Raw genomic sequence first — 22,094 nt, 5'->3', positions numbered from 1 at the left:
AGACATAGTGAGGGAAGAAGGAGAGAGATGGGGGCAGAGACAGAGAAAGAGAGGCATGGAGAGACACAGACGGAGAGGGGAGAGGGAGAGAGGGAGGTGAAGAGGAGAAAGAAGGAAACGGAGAAGGAAGGGGGAAGAGCCCTGGCCGGCAGCCGCAGTGCCTCCTGTCCACTTCCCGTCCGTGTCTGCGCTGTCTGTGACTCACACACAGACCACGCAGGGAAGATCTAGCCCAGATTCCTTCCGTTTCTCTTTTGTCGGGCTTCTTAATGAGGGGCAGGGCCTGTGACGGAGGAGATAAAGGTAAAACCACCATCATCTCTGAGCCTGGGAGCAGGAGTGGGAACCCCGGGGTGGCCCCCCGGAGCGCACACTGCAGGAGCGCGCACTGCAGGAGCACGCACTGCAGGTGGCTCATGTTTCCAGGAGCCTCGGGGCCCCGCTCCGACCCTGGCCTCATCCTGGACCAAACTTACCCACCCCCGTCCCCGCTGCCACACTGTCAGGAGGGACACGCAGAAGACAAGTTAGCTCCACCAGTGACCAAAAATAACTCTGAGAATGTAACGGCATGCTTCTGCTCATTTTCAACAAAACCCAAGCTGAAGAAGCAAGACAGACACGTGGGGCTTGTGAGATGTCTCCTCACTTTCCAAAAGCCATATCTTCATTCAGGAAATGAAATTACTTGCAAAGCTATATCTTTCAGTGGCTTTGAATTTATAGTGTGTATGTGTGTGTGTGTGTGTGTGTGTGTGTGTGCGTGTGCGTGTAAAATACTTGTAGGTAGCTATCATTATTGTTTAGTTGTGGCTGGAGAAGGACATCATGGTTGGTAAAGTAGAGGGTCAGCAAAAATGGGGGAAACCCTCAATGAGATGGACTGACACAGTGGCCACAACAGTGGATGGAAACATAGCAATGATCATGAAGATGGTGCAGGGCCAGGCCGCGTTTCGTTCCGTTCTGTGTAAGGTCACCATGGGCCAGAGTCAACTCAACGGCATCTGACCACGATTGTGCGCTCTGCCTGCTGTGAAGCGGGTCTCTAGTCACAGCGTCGTGTGGCAGACGTATGGGATGGGTTTTTTGGGAGAAACTTACAAACGAGGATCATCAGGAGAGGAGGTGTGGGATCCCCATGTCTCCCCCACCCCCAGAGGATGCTGGCCAGGCATTCTGCACGGCAGACAAGGCTGTGTGCTCCGAGGTGCCCTGTCCCCTCCCTTCTCACCAGACAGGCAGGCGAGAGGCAGGCCAGGTTGTGTGGGGACCAGTGGCAGGGTGTCAGCGCCAGTGTGTGCAGGCATCGGCTGGAGCAACCTCCCACCTCTAGGCACTGTGAGAGTTCTAGCAGACTGTGAAGTTAGAGGGCACCACCAAGACCCCTGACTTTTGACACCAACTGTAAGTTTGGAGGGATCCCTGAGACCCCCTTCAGGAAGGATGATTCACTAGAAGGACTCACAGAGCTGGCAAAGGCGGTTATACTCCTGGTTACAGTTTATTACAGAGGAAGGTGCAGGTTAAAGCCAGCCATAGGAAGAGACATAGAGGTTGGAGTCGGGGAAGTGCCAGCCTGCAGGTGTCTGTGCCCTCCCCCAGGGAGGCAGGGTGCCGACATCGATGTGTGACAACCACACAGGGTACTGACCACCAGGGAGGCCCCCAAGCCTCTGTCCCAGAGTTTGTGTTGGAGCTGAATCACGTAGGTGTGACTGAGTGATTGAGTGTGTGATCAATTGCCCACACAGTGGCTCTCAGTCTCCAGCCCCTCAGGAGGTGGAACTGATACCATGTGACCCAAAGCCCCACCTCACATCACAGGGTTACTGTCTGCTGGCCCAAGGCCCCAAGCAAGGCTGGATATCCTGAATGCCCAGAGGTCACCTCCCAGGAGCCAGGACAAGGACAGCCCTCTCTTTATGCGAGGCCATATTCTCACCACTCTGAAGCTGGTTTTGGGTGCAGCTGCGCCTCAAAGGGAAGTGGCTCCTGCTCAGGCCTCTAGGGGCCCAGAATCCCTGTTCTTCACTGCTCTCCGCCCCAGCTCACAGCAAGGGTCCAGGAGAGGGGACCCCCTGCATCCTGGGGGAGGCCCACGTACCTGAGATAGCATCTGCCATGGTGCAAGTGAGGAGAGAACAGAGCCCGCTGAACCTCGGGCCATCAGACTCTGTGTCCGGGGAAGAAAGCCTCTTCTTCCAATGACCGATCACAAAGAATGGTTGATGACAGCAGAGACCAAAATGAGCACAGTCCTCATGGCCATTGCTTCTCTCTGAGACCCAAGTCACCACATTCAACTTCTCTGAGTGTTCTTATCACAACATAGAAGTGAGCGGGACTTGCAGATCAGTGGGCAGATCTTGGTAAAGTGCTTTCAGGAATGAATGTTTAACCTTACAGCAGGAGATTGTTTTTATTCTTATTTGACTGTTTGGATGGCACGTAGCTAAAATCATTACAAATTTCTTAAATTACAGATGCATAGAGTGGGGCCCAGGAAAACTTGAGTGACTTTCCCAAAATTACAGAGGAAATGAAGAGCAGAAAAAAGACTAAAACCCAGGTCTCTGAAGCTCCAGTCTTTATACAGCATCATGACGAGGAGGATGGCCACAGTGTTTTTATTTTTTTAAGGATGGGTGAATGTAATGTTTTACTAGCTTTATTTAAGTTTTAAGTTAAAAGTTTAAGCCACGTTGCTATTGTTAGCTTTCGCTGAGTCATAGGGATCTCACGCATAACAGAACAAAACGTTGCCCCGTCCTGCGCTGTCTTCATGGTCCTTGCTCTGGTTAAGCCCATTGATGTGGCTATTGTGCCAGTCCATCTCATGGATTTCCCTCATTTTTACCGACCCTCGACTTCAGCAAACATGCTGTCCTTTTCTACTGATTGGTCTTTCCTGATGACGTGTCCAAAGTAAGCGAGCTGAAGTCTCGCCATCCTTGCTTCTAAGGAGCATCCTGGTTGTGTTACTTCTAGGACCGATTTGTTCATTCTTCTGGCAGTCCACAATATATTCAGTAATCTTTGCCAACCCCACCGTTCAGTTTAAACCGTAGACCACAGGTTATGTGATCTTTTTTAAGAATTTAGACCGAGTGTTTACTCTTGATGGCTGGAGTGAGTCACGTGGGCGTGGAGCCGGGTGATGAGCTTACAGCTCGTGGGTTCACAGCAAAGCGCAGCGACTGGCGTGTAAGTGCCTGGTAATCTGTGCTGCGAGCGGTTTTGCCCAGTTATTCCGGAAACTGAGTGCAATTTAACATTTATGATTTGCTATTCATTGCAATAGTAAATATCCCCACCCGCGGTGCCAGAACCCTAATTAGCTCAGCCTTGGCCTCAGCTAGGTTGCCCACCGCTGGGTCATTTGGAGCTCTCACAGCCCGAGATGACAAGTTGAGTCACATCATCTGAAATCAGCGATTCCAGACGGGACCATCAGCGACTGCTGCCCTCACTGCCTATGTCTCCACGCATGGTCCAAGTAGCTGTCGAGCCAGCTGCATCCAGGAAGGACAGGTGGGTACCTGGTGGAAGCAGGTGGAAAGCCACTAGCTCAGTCTTCATGCTGCAGCTAGTAAGCACCCCTCCTCAACACCAGGAAGGCCAGCCAAATACTAGCCAGCTGTGCCCTGGTCCCTTGACCCTGAGTGGAATCGGCTTGTCTTTCCTGGGCCAGAGATAATCCATGGCCAGCTTTTATGGGCTGCAGAGAGTCCTGTACCAAACAGCCTACTCAAAGTCAAAGCCAGAAGTTCACCTTTGATTGGAAGAGCTTACTAGACAGCAACTAACCGCAAGATAGTCTGTGTGTTTTCATTGTTTATACACAATTTGATCTAATCTTAATAACATTTTTTTCATGCAGTTTTCATACTACCTTTTACTCAAACCAGATATTTATATATGTGGCCTCATTTGGCATGTTCTTCAAATAATAATATTGGTGTTGTTGGGTGCCATCGAGTCGATTCCGACTCATAGTGACCCCATGTGACAGAGTAGAACTGCCCCATAGGGTCTCCTAGGCGGTAGTCTTTACAGGAGCAGATCCCCAGGTCTGTCTGCCTCGGAGTAGCTGGTAGGTTCAAACAACTAACCTTTCAGTTAGCAGCCGAGCGCTTAACCATTGTGTCACCGGGGCTCCTTCTCAGATAACAATGGTGAACGCTTACTGAGCGTTCAGGACGTGCCAGGCATGTCAGCTCGTTTAAACGTGGACCCGACAGTGAAGGTCCTCTTTTGTCCCCATCTCACAGAAGTCCACTGTGAAAATAGGGTAACATGGAGCCTCTTGAGGTGAAGGGAGGGAGAGGGTTGTGAGCTCCACCCCCCCATCCTCCGGTGCCCATGAAGCACGGCGTTAAAACTGCAGATTCAGAGATTATGGCTTAAAAACAGTTAGTGGATTCATAAGAGGAATATACTGAAAATTCCAAGAGTAGCCACAAAGATTGTCAGCGTCTCTCAGATCTGTTTGATTTCTACCTTTTATTCCCTTGGTATATACTTTCTTGAGTTTGTTCAAGATCTAGTATTTGTAGACCAAAGGCGTTACTAACAGTCAAATTCAAGGACTAGTAATGTCAACCTCTTTCCACATGTGGAAGGCAGCAATCACGATGATCGTCATATAATCCCATCATTTCTAATTCAAATTAAAATTCAAGTTTCATTGACTGGTATACAAATAGTAGTTCATGGAAAGTCTCTATAATCTCTATACCGAAGTTTATCTTATGAACATTTAGGATAAATGTCAAAAAATGAGAAAGAAAAAACGATTTTATAAAGGAAAACTGAAGACACGGAAGAAAACAAGGAGTGTATTAGAATACTTTGTTGGTTTGAATTCATGTGATAAGACAATGGAGCTTTTGATTCTTAAGACATGTCAACATGTTTAAAAGTAGTTTTGATGATTTGTAGACATCTGAAGACTGCATCTTCTGTCTAGTTTGAATTATTCCTAGTCCCATAATTAGTTACGTAGAATAAAATTGTACTACTAACAAATGCCAGAGAAGCCGATTTAAATTGACATTCTTCTCCAGCGTCAGCTCCTACCTAATCACAGCAGATTTTTCAAGGTTTAATATTTACTGTAATAAGACAACAAAACAATTGTACGTATTAGAAAGAGTGGAAGGACTTCTAAAATGAGAAATATCATATACATATATATTATACATCAACATATATTTAGGTTTAATATACACAAATTTAGGTTTTGTATATAAGGAGCCCTGGTGGCGCAGTGGTTAAGCACTTAGCTGTGAACCAAAAGGTCAGCAGTTTAAGCCCACCAACCACTCTGAGGGAGAAAGACGTGGCAGTCTGCTTCCATAAAGATTACAGCCTTGGAACCGTATGGGGTAGTTCTACTCAGTCCCACAGGGTCACTATGAATAGGAATCAGCTTGACAGCAATGGGTTTGGCTTGTTTTTTTAATGCATTCGTACATTTATATATATATATATATATATATATATGTATATATATACACATATGCATTCTGTGAGTCCCTGAGTGTAGCAAACAGTTAAGTGCCCAGTTACTACTTGAAAGGTTGGCTGTTCAAAGTCACCCAGAGGCGCCTCAGAAGACAGGCCTGGTGATCTGCTTTCGAAAGGTCACATCCTTGAAAGCCCTGTGGAGCAGTTCTACTCTGCACACATGGAGCTGCCAGGAGACCCTACGTACAACAGAACGAAACACTGCCGGATCCTGCACCATTCTCACAATCGTTGTTATGCTTGAGCCCATTATTGCAGCCACTGAGTCCATCCATCTCGTTGAGGGTCTTCCTCTTTTTCACTGACCCTCTACTTTACCAAGCATGATGTTCTTCTCCAGGGACTACCCCTCCTGACAACATGTCCAAAGTATGTGAGACGTAGTCTCCCCATCCTTGCTTCTAAGGCGCATTCTGGCTGTACTTCTTCCAAGACAGATTTGTTCATTCTTTTGGCAGTCCATGGCATATTCAGTATTCTTCACCAACACAACAATTCAAAGGTGTTGATTCTTCTTCGATTTTCCTTATTCATTGTCCAGCTTTCATGTGCATATGATGCGATCGAAAACACCATGTCTTGGGTCAGGTGCACCTAAGTCTTCAAAGTGACATCTTTGCTTTTCAACACTTTAATGAGGTCTTTTGCAGCAGATCTGCCCCCATGTAATGCATCATTTGATTTCTTGACTGCTGCTTCCATAGATGTTGATTGTGGATCCACATAAAATGAAATCCTTGACAACTTCAGTCTTTTCTCTGTTTATCATGATGTTGCTTCTTGGTCCAGTTGTGAAGATTTTTGTTTTCTTCATGTTGAGGTGTAATCCATACTGAAGGCTGTAGTCTTTGATCTTCATCAGTAAGTGCTTCAAGTCCTCTTCACTTTCAGCGAGCAAGGTTGTATCATCTGCATAACGCAGGTTGTTAATGAGTCTTCCTCCAATCCTGATGCCCTGTTCTTCTTCATATAGTCCAGATTCTCAGATTATTTGCTCAGCATACAGCTTGAACAAGTATGGAGGAAGGATACAACCCTGACACACACCTTTCCTGACTTTAAACTGCGCAGTATCCCTTTGTTCTGTTGGAACAACTGCCTCTTGATCTAGGTATAGGTCCCTCATGAGCACAATTAAGTGTTCTGGAATTCCCACTCTTCACAATGTTAATCCATAATTTGTTATGATCCACACAGTTGAATGCCTTTGCATAGTCAATAGAACACAAGTAAACATCCTTCTAGTATTCTCTGCTTTCAGCCAGGATCCATTTCCCATCAGCAATGATATCCTTGGTTCCACGTCCTTCTCTGAATCTGGCCTGAATTTTTGGCAGTTGCCTGTCGATATACTGCTGCAGCCACTTTTGAATGATCTTCAGCAAAATTTTACTTGCACGTGATATTAATGATATTCAATAATTTCCACGTTCATTTGGATCACCTTTCTTGGGAATAGGCATAAATATGAATCTCTTCCAGTTGGTTGGCCAGGCAGCTGTCTTCCAAATATCTTGGCATCCATTTGTTGAAACATCTCAACTGATATTCCGTCAATTCCTGGAGCCTTGTTTTTCACCAATGCCTTCAGTGCAGCTTGGACCTCTTCCTTCAGTACCATCGGTTCCTGATCATATGCTGCCTCCTGAAATGGTTGAATGACGACCAATTCTTTTTGGTATAATGACTCTGTATATTCCTTCCACCTTCTTTTGATGCTTCCTGTGTCCTTTAATCTTTTCCTCATAGAATCCTTCACTATTGCAACTCGAGGCTTGAATTTTTTCTTGAGTTCTTTCAGCTTGAGAAATGCAGACAGTGTTCTCTTTTGGTTTTCTCTCTCCAGCTCTTTGCACATCTCATTATAATACTTTACTTTGTCTTCTTGAGCCGCCCTTTGAAATCTTCTGTTCAGCTGTTCAGCCCTTTTACTTCATCATTTCTTCCTTTTGCTTTAGTTACTGGACATTCAAGAGCAGGTTTCAGAGTCTCTTCTGACATGCATTTTGGCCTTTTCTTTCTTTCCCATCTTTTTAATGACCTTTTACTTCCTTCATGTATGATGTCCTTGATGTCATTCCACAGCTTGTCTGGTCTTCAGTCATTAGTGTTCAACGCATCAAATCTATTCTTGAGATGGTATCTAAATTCAGGTGGGATATACTCAAGGTCATAGTTTGGCTCTTATGGACTTGTTCTAATTTTCTTCAGTTTCAACTTGAACTTGCATATGAGCAATTGATGGTCTGTTCCACAGCCGGCACCTGGCCTTGTTCTGACTGATGATTTTGAGCTTTTCTGTCATTTCTTTCCACAGATGTAGTCGATTTAATTCCTGTGTGTTCCATCTGGCAAAGACCATGTGTATAGTTCCTGTTTATGTTGGTGAAAAAGGTATTTGCCATGAAGAAGTCATTGATCTTGCAAAATTTTATCATGAGATCTCTGGCATCATTTCTATCACCAAGGCCATATTTTCCAACTACCGATCCTTCTTCTTTGTTTCCAACTTTCACATTGAAATCACCAGTAATTATCAGTGCATCCTGCTTGCATATTTGATCAATTTCAGACTGCAGAAGCTGGTAAAAATCTTCAATTTCTTCATCTTTGGCCTTAGTCTTTGGTATGTAAATTTGAATAATAGTCATATTAACTTGTCTTCCTTGTAGGCGTATGGATATAATCCTATCACTGACAGCATTGTACTTCGGGATAGATCTTGAAATGTTCTTTTTGACAATAAATGCAACACCGTTCCTCTTCAAGCTGTCATTCCCGGCATAGTAGGCCATATGATTGTCCAATTCAAAATGGCCAATACCAGTCCATCTCAGCTCACTAACGCCTAGGATGTCGATGTTTATGCATTCCATTTCATTTTTGACAATTTCTAATTTTCCTAGATTCATACTTGGTACATTCCACATTCTGATTATTAATGAATGTTTGGAGCTGTTTCTTCTCATTTTGAGTTGTGCCGCATCAGCAAATGAGGGTCCTGAAAGCTTGACTCCATCCATGTCATTAAGTTCGACTCTATTTTGAGGAGGCAGCTCTTCCCCAGTTGTCTTTTGAGTGCCTTCCAACCTGGGGGGCTCATGTTGTGGCACTATATCAGGCAACATTCCGCTGCTATTCATAAGGTTGTTACTGGCTAATTCTTTTCAGAAGTAGACTGCCGGGTCCTTCTTCCTAGTCTATCTTAGTCTGGAAGCTCAGCTGAGACCTGTCCACCATTGGTGACCCTGCTACTATCTGAATACTAGTGGCATAGCTTCCAGCATCACAGCAACATGCAAGCCCCCACAGTAGGACAAACTGACAGACAGGTGGAGGCCTCTCCCTTAATCACGCCCAGTCTGAGGCTGGTGGCTGCCACCTATGCCTTACTGAGAAATCTCTGAAGAGTAGGATTAGAATGGTTGAAATACTGTGGATTTTAGTTAATTATTTCTACTGAGAGAAAGATTGTGTCTGTGTGTGTGTGTGTGTGTGTGTTTGTTTTGATATGATTCCCTTTGGTCCCTATATATCATACCCACAAGTCACTAAGTAGGATATAAAAGAGGTTATATTTACTCTAAGGCTTAGAAGAATGGAATAAATACGATTTCAAACATTGTGGTGTAACTCAGACAGCTCTTGAGTTCAAAAGAAACGGCAGGCGCAGGCTGTAAACTGGCTGCCATCAGTATTCTCTCAAAAATAAATTCTAAATGCAAGTCATTCTTTTGCACACATGCAATATCTTCAGAATTTCATGGAGCAAAATAAACTGTATTTCACCAGTAAACTTTGGGCTTTTCAAATAAATATAGAAAAGCTCTTCCTCATTTCAGAAATCAGCACCAGTACTCCCTGGGTGATACTTTTTCAGACAGCCTGGAAAACCACTCACTTGGGGACATTTCTTAAGAGGAAAATGGCGCAATGGCCATGAGCTGGAGTCTGGGGTCTCTCTCCAGTTGGAGCCTGAGCTTCACTCACCAGTCACTAAATCTACAGTCTCCAGGAATGTATGTAACCTCCTGAAAGCTCAGTCTCCTAACCTGGAGGATGATGAGCCCAGGGTGATGAGCGTCAGTATCTGTGACTCCTTCCCTGGGCTATGCATGAGTTAAATGGGATCATGTGTAAAGTGCATGCGCAGTGGACAGGCATGGTAGATTTTGTGACTATTGATAGGCAGCTTATTTCTCTTTTTTCTCACTGGGGCAAATACTGAAGCTGTGAGTTGTCTTAGCCAAAGAGTGAGAAGGCTCTTGGCTATGGCAGTGTTGAGGATGGAGGGAAGGCAAGTTGGCAGGGGCCAGGGCATGGGAACTTGTGTTTCTGAGAGCTCGATGGAAGGTCAATGGCATTTCCATGGGAGAACAGCATCTAAGGGCGACCAGGTGTGGCCAGTTGCTCCCCAGGGCTGCTTGATAGGTTTCAGGGGGACTTCTGGGGACCACATTCTGTTACATGTTTTTTCTAGAAAATGTTCTGTGGGGTGATGGTGAGTTATATGTGTCCACTTGTATAGGCTGTGGTGCCCAGATGTTCAGTCAAACACTCTTCCAGGTCTTGCTGTGAAGGTGTTTTGTGCCCCTGGTTAACATCTACAGTCAGTTGACTGAGTAAAGCACATCACTCTCCAGCATGTGAGTGGGCCTCATCCATCAGTTGAAACCTTCCGAGCAAAAACATTGAGGTTTCCTGAAGAAGAAGGAGTTCTGCCCGCAAGACAGTAACACAGCCATCCTGCTGCAGTTTCTAGCCTGTCCTAGAGATTTCAAACTCGAAACTGCAATAACAACCTTTTCCTGAGTTTCCAGCATTTGAGCTGCCCTAGAGATTTAGACTTTACCACCCCTCCAATCGTGTGAGCCTTAAAATCAATCTCTCTAGATAGATGGTAGATGGGTAGATGGAGAGACAGACAGACAGACAAACATAGACATAGACCCTGTTGCTTCTATGGTCCTGTTTTTCTGGAGAACCTGGTGTGACGTTTATATAGGGTTAAATAGTGTGACCTGCAGTCAGGAGGTAAGGAAGAGAGCCGTGTGGATCCCTGGGGAGGAGCAATCCAGAAAAGAGAATTGCAATAGAAAACCCTTGAGGTGGACAGTGGGACACATGCTGGTCTGTTTAAGGAGCTTCACGAGAGCCATACAGCCAGTCAATTAACACAGCTCTCAGTGATTTTTGTGAAAAGCTAGATTAAGGGGAAATCGTGCCTGAGTGTGTGTGTGTGTGTGTGTGTGTGTGTGTAGAGAGAGAGAGAGAGAGAGAGAGACTCCCTTGGGGATACAAACAGTTAACGCATTTGGCTGCTAACTGAAAGGTTGGCGGTTTGAGTCCACCCAGAGGCACCTCAGAAGAAAGTGGAGATCTGCTTCCAAAAATTAGCGATGAAAACCCTATGGATCATAGAAACTTTGTCCAAAACTTTGGCTCACTTACTTTGGACACATCATCAGGAAAGACAATCATTAGAAAAGGACATCATGTTTGCTAAAGTAGAGGGTCAGCAAAAATGAAAGAAACCTTCAATGAGATGAATCGACACAGTATCCACAACAATGAACTCAAACATACCAACGATCATGAAGATGGCGCAGGACCAGGCAACATTTCATTCTGTTACACATGAGGTCGCCATGAGTCAGAGCTGACTTGACGGCAAGATTGATGTAGGACACGTGTATACAAAGACCAACAAAAGACAAATCTGCAAGTACCCTTCCCCGTATACCTTGGCTGCTATAAATATACAGAGATCTGTAATTTATTCAATCCCATTCCTCTTTATTTGCCAAAAGCTTTTTTCTCTCATGCTGCATTTAATTTGCAAGACAAGTACAGAGATTTTTGGAATGACTTATTTCATGTAATGAACTTTGGAGCTGACCTTGGGACACCAGTTAGGTTTTTCCCCTGGGTGTATGGCTAAAGTTTACCTTGGTAGGTAACCTGACGCCAAGTCATTCTTTTTATTTAAAAGACTTGGATAAATATTTCTTAAAAAAAAATAAAATACTCAGGCTGAATTTAATAGCCTGTATTTATTTGCATCAGCTCAGAATCTAATTTTATGGCACCTTTTGGTCAATTGCAAGTTGAAATTGTGTAACGAAAATCGTTTGCATGGTTGAGGGAAGATGTGTTTTGAAGAGTGATTCAAGTTCACTGGTTAAATTCTATCCTTATATATTTTGGGCTGCTTTTTGAATTATTACAAATATCCAGTGAATTTTTTTCTTTTGAGCTCCTGGCCGTTTGCTCTGACCACGTAATTTAGGATGAAAAGGTAAACTTCATTTTAGAATAATATTATCTTTCATTTAATATATTAGGAAAAATATTAATATACCTCTTTTGTTCAAAGTTGTTAAGAAAAAAACCCATCTACCTATCACGTATCTGTCCTCTCCACTTCCTTATTTTTCTGCTCAGCGTAGATGTTTGTCTGGAAATCACACGTACGTGTTGTAGCACGTGGAACAGCAGACACTGCAGGAAACACAGTGTAACCCTGGCCGTGAACCCTTGTTTTCAGTTCTCACTCGGCTCGGTGAAAACTCTTCTTCTTGCTTGAATCTTTCATGTAAACGTTGGACTGGAACTGTGCTTATTGAGCGGATAACAAAAAAACCTCAGATGAGTTAAATAACGAGGCCTTTCTTGTACTCTTTAAAACATATGTTGATCTTTTAGAATTGCCCTGAAACAGCTCGACATAAGGACATCTGTCTTAGCGCATTGGTTTGCAATGATAAATTTAGTTAGAAAGCAGGTCCTTTTTGGGCAAAGTGCAATAAAATAAAGCAACAAGCCGTGATTTCCATCACCGGTCTGGGAGGGTAGGGCCATCTCTTCCTGTTCCCTGGCCCTAAAGAAGCATGAGAACACGGACTCTTGGATTGGGATCCCAGCCAACTGGGTGCCCAGCCCAGCAGGAAGTTCCCACCTGGCTCCTTGTGGGGCCCTTGGAGCCAGGATTGTCATCTTAGAGCCTGCATTTGGTTCACAGATTCCCTCTACATTTCCGTGTTAGATCTCATCATCTCACACCCCCGCTCCCCTGGTTCAGTCATCTCACACCCCCGCTTCCCTGGCTCGGGGCTCATTCATGATTAATATTCATTAGCCAAATATGGTGGGCAAGAACCCCGCTGCATCACGCACAACACTCACACTTCGGTCTTCAATAAAAAGTTGCTGACATAAAATATAATCAAGTGATTAAATACACATCAGGAACAAAAGACCAGTGGTGGGGAGGAAGCAAAGCACAATACATTCTACTCTCACTTTACAGAAAAGCCCTGTGTTTTAAGTCTATGAGAGAAAAAAGTATATTGGACTCTGTCAGACTCCACTAGCGACTACCCACACAGATCTTCAGTTGCAGCTGACGTGTGTGTTGCATTCTGTATTTCTCTCCCCTACTAAACAGTAAAACACTTCAAGATCAGCTGTTGTCGTATTCATGATCGATCTTGTACTTATCATGGCTATAGCTTAGGGTGGTTATATATATATACATGCATATTAAAGGATTGAGGATGTTATTTAATTTCATGCTATATTTGCAAGGCTATTTGAGATTTCCAGCTTCAGTGACACCAAGCAAAATTTACGTGAAGGTATGAGTGGAGTCTCTAACCAATCAAAGCACGTGCTTTAATTTCTGTGCACAAATTATTTTTCATGAATTACATATTCCAAGTCACATAGTCTAATCTCACATGCTTCAGGATTATCCCCAGACCAATATCAATAATGGTATACTATAGACCTATAGATGTGTCTCCCTTAGAAATATCACATTGGATATCCCTGATAACATAAAATATAATAAAATAAATCATCTGGTGGTAATCATGATTCCCTATTGATACCATCAAAAAACTCCAAAACAATAAAAATATTCTAGGAAAATGAATATGTATATCCTGTGTTGCTTAAATGCAATTAAATTATTTTTCATAGTTATGATTTTAAAAACAAGAGCTTGATTAGATATTCTGTTAAGTTCCGTGTAATAAGTTGGCATTTTCTATGTTTTATGGATATAAAACATGTTGACTGTTCTGCCAAAAAGAAAAGAACAATGGGTAGGAGGTATTCCCTATCTTTGAGAAATGCTAGATTAAACAGATTTCACAAATTTATTTCCTGCAGAATGTTTCAGAATCTCCAATACAGAATATGCACTGAGAGTTCCAAAAGAAAGATGTAAGGTACAGCCTTTTGAAAATAGTTTTGACTATGGATTCCTTTAGAGTATTTCACGAGTCTCGAGTCCAGGGAACATATCTGAAGAACCCAAAAACCAAACCCGTTGCCACTGAGTAGATTCTGACTCATAGGGACCCTATAGGACAGAGTAGAACTGCCCCCTAGGGTTTCCAAGGAGCGGCTGGTGGATTTGAACTGCCGTCCTTTTGATTAGCAGCCGAGCTCTTAACCACTGCACTACCAAGGCTCCTATTTTAAGAGAGGTAAATAAAACTATAAAGCAGATTGACATCACCAAGCCATCTAACATGTCATCCAGATATTTATGCTCACCTGCCTGTGGTTCATGCATGGAACTCCGAAGGAAGAAGGAAGGAGGTGTTTAAAGGCATGTGATGAATAACAAAAGAAGCTAAGCAGTGTCAGGTGCTGATCGAAAGTAAAGGCAAACAGAGCCTTAAATTGTGTTGGTAAGTGAAAGGACCCAGTCTGAAAAGGCTACCTATTATAGATTCCAGCTGTATGACATTCTGGGAAAGGCCAAACTACAGAGACAGCAAAAAGATCCATTTTTGCCAGGAGGCAGGGAGCGGAGGGGAGGATGAAGAGGTGGAGCACAGGGCACTTTCAGGGAGTGAAACTATTCTGCAGGACACTGTAATGGTGGACACCTGATATTAAGCATGTGTCAGAATCCACAGAACTAACTGTACAACAGAGTGAACCCTAATGTACACTGTGGACTTCAGTTAATGGTACTGTATCTATATTGGCTCATCAGCTGTGACAAGTGTAGCACAGCAACGCAAGCTGGCAATAAAAGGAGACACAGTGTGCAGAGGGGCAGAGGGACGTATGGGAACTCCATATCTGCTACCCGATTTCCTAGAAATCTGAAACTGCTCTGAAAAACAAAGTCTAGCTTTAAAAATTTAAAAAAATTTAATGTCAAGGCAAATGCTGGCTTCCAAACACATACACACACACACACACACACACACACACACACAGAGACACAGTGATTTGCAAGGAAAAGTAAATACCCCGTTCACAAATGTTCTCTTTCTTTTCCCTCTTGGGTTTGAGAGTTGTCTACTTTAACCTGAGTCGCTCTCAGTGTCCTTCAGAGCTATAAATTTTGCTTTTCCACAAAATTGCTTCAAAACAAAGAAGATCAGAGTCTTCAAAATGATTTTAGAAGCAATTTAACACACAAATTTACCAACATCTATCATGTCCAGATTTTATTGACTCTGGTGGGGAAAGGAGAAGCATGGTGAAGTGCACAGGGCAAAGGTAGGTGCAATACGATCTTTCAACCAAGCTGAGAGTGAGCTTCTAGACATAAAAGACAATATTTTAGAAAGTGCTACCAAACAGATAACTCACCATACCCCTTAACCTCAAATCCCTAGAATGGTGTTAGCTGTAATATTTGAAACAACTAGCATGAGAAGAAACCCGTGCAAGCTGTCTTACATGTCTGCTGTCGAAGAGTGACTTACTGTTGCCAGAATTGGTCTGAGGTATCCCTTAGCTGGAATGGCCCCAATTGTCTCTGGCCAGGAGGGTCACCCACGCTTCTGACCTCCTCTACAGCTCACCCACAGCCTGCATTGAGAGGAGCTAAAAATTGAGGGAATGATTCAGAAATATTTCCCAAGGGAACACTAGCTGTGCCTGGGAGTTGGAAGAATAATTTGGGAAGGTGTTGAGATGGCATCTCCATGAGCAGAAGAGAGACCCTGAGAAGGGTTGCAGGGCGATGGGTGACTTTGTAAGCTCAGGGCTGCACGCATACAATTTTCCAGGACACAAAATGGTGGAAGAGGATGAGGCCTGTTCACATCACAAAAGGCTCCACATTATAGAATCCGACTCACACCCAGGCTCTCCGTAGTCTTTCTGGAAATCACTAGAAAAGGACGTCATGGTTGGTAAAGTAGAGGGTCAGTGAAGATGAGGGAAACTCTCAATGAGATGGGTTGACACAACAGCCACAATGGACTAAACATACCAACAATCATGGTGATGGTGCAGGACCGGGCAGCGTTTCAATCTTTTATACATGGGTCGCCGTGAGCTGGAGCTAACTCAGTGGCAACTAACAAAAACTACAATTTCTGGAAATAGTCAGCCCTTCCTTCTCTCCCACCAGCACTAAAGTATATTTATAATACACACAACTTTCTAGGCAAAACTGTCACGGAAAAAGTTGTATTGGCCAAGGCACTTTCTCCCCAGAGAGCTAAGCAGACAGAAAACCTCTGCGTCCTTATAAACAACGCCCTCTGTGAATGGCAGTGGGACCAAACATGTCAGTTCTCACTCAGTTTCTACTCGCTCAGATTTGCTCTTGTTTTGATCACAGAATTAAAGCATAATTAGTGTGCTTTTAGTGACTCCAAATGTGACACATTAAGATTCAGTAATTACTCTCAATGATGAGTTGTGATTGAATGTCTCCACAAACAAGGGACATTTAAAAGCAGTACCATTTACTGCTCAGTTGTTGCTGCTTTTAAAACCATCACCCTCCCCAGGCTGAATATACTCTTAGGATTTCAGTGATGGTGCTGTACCATGACCCATATGTACAGTCAGACGTATTTAAAACATATAAATTCTTTGAAAATATGACCATGTCTACCTAAGGACCTGACAATTGACTTTCTTGTGTTGGCCACGCTTGACTTCCCATTTTTGGGTTTTACTCTTTCCACCCTTTTGAGAATGAGAACAACCTAAGAACTTTATTCTTCAGAAAAAGTTAATGTAAACATGTGAAACTTTTGCCTATATCCGGTTATGGTCAGGCCATGTGCACTACTATTAAGTAAACATCATTTTTTAGAGCATGATTGTTCTATGTTGGCTTCAGTTTTTCAAGATGCTCTTGATATATAGAGATGTTATTATTTAAATGCAATTAAAAAGTTGTGAAAATGGTGCATGAAAGAAGCAGCATTTCATGCTTCTAACAAGAGCATCTGCCTCTGGAGAAGATTTTTTTAAATCCTAATCGAAAAAAAACAATTTTAAGAGACATGCCCACGTATAAAAATGGTGTGGCGGAGGCGTCTGACCTCCTCATCTAACTTCACAAGGGGAAGGAGAGAGAATCAGCAGCAGCAACAGCCCAAGGCTGATTCCTATGAGGCAGAGCTCAGACATACCTCCACTCTCCAACCTTTTTACCAATTCTGACACCAGCCATCCCTCCCATGGCACTTTCTACTTCTCTGCTGGGTTCGATAATTCATTGTAATGGCCACACAGAACTCACAGACAATACTCCCAGTTACAGGGTTTATTAAGGAAGTAACAGGTTATGATTCAGGATCAGGGACGACTCAGGATACGGTTCTTCCATCGGCACAGCCTCTTCTCTGCCATGCCCACGGGCATGCCTGTCTCCAGCCCTCGTCTTCTTGGCCCCTAGACCTGGCCTCTGCCCTGCTTGGGCAAGTGTTATAAAGCCCTTTAGCTCCACCAATAAGTGCCTGGGGGCACCCCATTCCACCAGCAAGCCTCGGCCTGAAGGCGCTCAGCTCTCCGTGGGTCAGCAAGCCTAGCCCTGCCAAGTGCCCAGAGGCACCCCACTCGGCCAGGAAGCCTCCTGCCCAAAGGCTCTCAGCTCTCTCTCTCCATGAGTCGGCGCACCCACTGTAACCACCTTGCTCCACGGGCCAGGAAGCCCACTGCGCTATCTCACACCAGTCTTCTTGTTCTGCTGCCGTTTCTCTGCCACCACTGCTCGTCACCTTACGCCATCTCTGGTATTACAGCTCTCTCTATCTCCTGGGTCTAGGAGGTTCTCAGCACAGGAACCTTGGATCCAAGGAACATGGTCTGCTCCTATATCTTCGTCTTGGTGTTACAGAGGTCCCCCTCTGCTCTGGGATTGGCTTTCTTTTAAGCCTGCCCAGCTGGATGGCAAAACTGACCAATCTCTTCATTGTTATCATTATAAATACAACTTATTTGCATTATTAGCAAGCTATCTGTTATGGATTGAATTGTGTCCCCCCAAAATGTGTGTCAACTTGGCTAGACCACGATTCCCAGTATTGTGTAGTTGTCCTACATTTTGTGATCTGATGTGATTATCCTATGTGTTGTAAATCCTAAACCTCTGCCTGTAGTTAATCAGGCAAGATAAGGTTATGTTAAAGGAGATTAGGGTGGGATGACCTTTACTCAGGTCACAGACTTCATCCAATGTAAGAGGAGTTTCCCTGGGGTATGGCCTGCATCACCTTTCATCTTAGAAGAAATAAAAGGAGAGAAGTGAGCAAAGAGAGGACTTCATGCCACCAAGAAAGAAGCACTAGGAGTGGAGTGTGTCCTTTTGACCTGGGGTCCCTGTGCTGAGAAGCTCCTAGGCCAGGTGAATATTGATGATAAGGACTTTGCCCCAGACCTGACAGAGAGAGAAAGCGTTTCCCTGGAGCTGGCATCCTGAATTCAGACTCCTAGCTTCCTGGAGTATGAGAGACTAAATCTGTGTTCATTAAAGCCACCTGCTTGTGGTATTTCTGTTATAGATGCCACCTTGAAGACTAAGGTGCACCTGACCCAAGCCATGGTGTTTTCAATTGCCTCACATGTGTTCAAAACCTGGATGATGAATAAGGAAGACCAAAGAAAAACTGATACCTTCAAATTGTGATTTGGCAAAGAATATTGAATATGCCATGGACGGCCAAAAGAACAAACAAGTCTGTCTTGGAAGAAGTACAACCAGAATGCTCCTTAGAAGCAAGGATGGCGAGACTACACCTCTCATACTTTGGACATGTTATCAGGAGGGATTAGTCCTTGGAGAAGGACATCATACTTGGTGAAGTAGGGGATCAGTGAAAAAGAGGAAAACCCTCAACGAGATGGATTGACACAGTGGCTGCAACAATGGGCTAAAGCATAACAACGATTGTGAGGATGGCGCAGGACCGGGCAGTATTTCTTTCTGTTCTACATAGGATCACTATGAGTCAGAACCAACTGGACAGCACCTAACAACAACAACAGATAACTAAGACAGTATCTAATCCCCTTAGTGGGGCACAAGTACCTCATTTGCATAGTGCCCCCCAGTCCCGGTCATTTGGTGGAAGTTACAAGACCATGACAAGAAAGGCCATATAAAAACAATCCATCACACTGCACCATGTTTACAAGCTCAGGGAAATTGAACAAGTGTCTGTATTTTGCCAGTATTTTTGTAGTCAACTGTTTCACATAATGGGGGAAATTAAAATCAGTAATTACCTTTCTGATTTACCGTTGCTTTAAATGTGCTTGGAATTTCTTAGGCACCCATTCCAAATAATTATTTGTGATTGGCCAGAACATGTGAAGCATTGCAGGGATGGTTATTCAGCTGTTTTTCAAAGTGAAATACTTTGATGATAACAAAATCTTTTTTCTCCCCTCTTTCTCCTCAGTGTTGGAGGCATTATGTTTATAGCTCAATTTGTAGATAATTTTTCAAGCTGCACTTTTTTTAGGCACAACCATTATACATGTCTTCTTCCATTTGGCCTTGGCACGGCTTGCAACTTGAAACTGCTATTTGCTGCCTGCCAATTACAGGATAATTTAAGGTTTGATGCTTCCAGGCATAGTTCTTGAAATACACTCAAGGAATAAGTTAAGGCGGAATGCATAATACTTCCTCTGCATTGCACAGCTTTAATAGAATGCATAGAATTATATCAGAATTGCTAAACAAATTTAGTGGGAAAAAATTTTTTCCTCTAAGAAGTGTTTTATAATGGTTTTACTGTTCTTTCTTTTGGTAGGACGGGGGATAGAAATATTTTCAAAAAAATTCATATTTATTTGCAACTGAATGGTTTGGATCAATGAAAATGGGGTATGTGCAAATATGGATATTTAACTTTCTAGGAAACAGAGCAAGATGTGATTTTTTAATCAATTCGGAAATAATTAAGAAGCAAGGAAAGAACAGAGTTCATTATGTAAGTTCCCTGAATCTCTTCAATTCCAAAATATAATCATTTTTTCTTCTATATGTATGTCTTAATCATCTAGTGCTGCTATAACAGAAATACCACAAGTGGATGGCTTTAACAAACAGAAATTTATTTTCTCACAGTCTAGTAGGCTAGAAGTCCAAATTCAGGGCATCAGCTCCAGAGAAAGGCTTTCTCTGTCTGTCGGCTCTGGAGGAAGTTCCTCGTCATCAATCTTCTAGACTAGGAGCTTCTCTGTGCAGGAGCCCCGGGTCCAAAGGATGCACTCTGCTCCTGGCACTGCTTTCTTGGTGGTATGAGGCCCCCACTCTCTGCTCGCTTCCCTTTCCTTTTATCTCTTATAAGATAAAAGGTGGTGCAGGGCACACCCCAGGGAAACTCCCTTTACATTGGATCAGGGATATGACCTTAATAAGGGTGTTACAATCCCACCCTAATCCTCTTTAACATAAAATTACAATCACAACATGGAGGGCAACCACACAATACTGGGAATCATGGCCTAACCAAGCTGACAATTTTGGGAGGACATAGTTCAATCCATGACGGTGTATTTGTATCTGAACTAGCCAGCATTTATAGTGCAAGGCAGAAAAGCTGGAAAGCAAAGTAAACTTGTGGTTTAAAAGGGTCAAGTATTATTCTGACGACTCTAAAAGCTTTCCATCTGGGTCAGTAGATGGAAATGTGCTGGTTACAGGGAGAATAAGGACAGGAGAAATAAATTATGTATGTAACCCTGCCATGGTGTCTGCAACATCTGGAAGGATGTTCTGGATAGTCTGCTCTCAGGAAAAACAAACAAATAAACAAACCCTTCCTGATAGGCAACCACAAAGATGCTCAGGTTCCAAAAGACAGTCACTTCTTTTTCTTTGCTCTTCCCATCTGGGTGCCGGAATGATTCTGGGAACCCTTCTCCACTCACCGTCTTGCTCTGACTCTCCCTCCAGACTCACAACACAAACACACAGCAGTTGAAGTCTGCAGACCTTGTTCCTGACTCCATGCAAAGGCCACTTTCCTCACAATGGAGCAGCAGCAAGATGAATAAATCCAGCTCCTGGCCGACCTTTGGTGAGAAAGGTCCCATCCACCAGAGAGCGTGAATTACAGCCCAAGCTAGCTGGTTGTCCTCCCCATTCTAAAGAAACTTGATTCTTTCAAAGAAATAGAATCAACAGCACTCAGAGGTGTGGCAAGGTCTGGGAGGTTTGCTACAATGTTCTCTGTGGGTCAGGTGGAAGTCAGAGAACCCCTCAGGGTTTCCATGAAGCTTGGCCCTGGCTGCAAGTCTGGAAACCCGAGGATTCAGGGATCTTCAAGAATGGCTTCTACCCAGAGCTGAGGATGGAACTAAGATCCAAAAAAGATATATAATACCTGTTCACTGGCCATAGACGTTGGAGGAAGATTGTCTTAGGCTGGGTTCTCTAGAGAAGCAAAACCAGTAAAGTATATAAATATATATATAGAGAGAGATTATATCAAGGAAACAGCACACGCGATAGCAGAGGCTAGAACGTCCCAAGTCCATGGATCGGGGTAGAGGCCTCTCCCAAGTCACACAGCCACAGAAGCTGGCAAGCCCAAGATTGGCAGGTCAGAGAGCAGGGCTCCCACTCACAGGCTGTGTAGATCGACGAATCCCAGGTTCAGCAGATAAGCTGAAAGCTCAAGTCCCAAGAACAGGAGATGAGAGGACAGGAAGCAGCTGCAGGATCCAGCGAGAGCAAAAAGCCAGAACGTCTGCTTATATACAGATGCAGGCCACACCCCCAAGGAGACTCCCTTTCATCTGACTGGCTACTCACAGTATATTCAATCATAGGAGTGATTACATGAAAACACTGAGAATCATGGCCCAGCCAAGTTGACACACAATCTTAACCATCACAAAGATGAATACTGAATATACCGTGGACTGCCAGAGGAACGGACAAATCCGTCTCAGAAGAAATACAACCAGAACGCTCCTTAGAAGCAAGGATCACGAGACTTTGTCTTGCTGACTTTGGACACGCCATCAGGAAAGACCAATTGCTAGAAAACATCATGTTTGGTAACAGAGAGGGTCAGCAAAATGAGGGAAGCCTTCAGTGAGATGGACTGACAAAACAGCTGCAAGAATGGGCTCAAACATACCAAGAATCATGAGGATGGTGCAGGACGGGTAGCGCTTTGTTCTCTTACACATAAGATCACCAGGAGTCGGAGCCGACTCAACAACAACTAACAACAGTAGCCGAGAAGAAGCAGTCTTTACTGTGGGCCCAGAGCCCACGCCCTTCTCTCAGAAGCCAAATGCCGGGGACTTACTATTGCAAAGCC

The 22,094-nt window shown here is 43.9% G+C and overlaps 1 protein-coding gene across 1 annotated transcript in view; it reads left to right on the top strand.

The window, feature by feature from the left end:
• CNTNAP2 (contactin associated protein 2) overlaps positions 1-22,094 on the top strand; it is a 1,280,693-nt gene that overhangs the window by 907,888 nt on the left and 350,711 nt on the right. The gene's annotated exons all lie outside the window — the stretch shown is intronic.

This window comes from Trichechus manatus, unplaced genomic scaffold (genome assembly GCF_000243295.1).
Source record: "Trichechus manatus latirostris isolate Lorelei unplaced genomic scaffold, TriManLat1.0 scaffold00093, whole genome shotgun sequence".
Lineage (NCBI taxonomy): Eukaryota > Metazoa > Chordata > Mammalia > Sirenia > Trichechidae > Trichechus > Trichechus manatus.
Note: the sequence above shows the minus strand (reverse complement) of the source record. Positions and strands in the feature narration are given on the sequence as shown.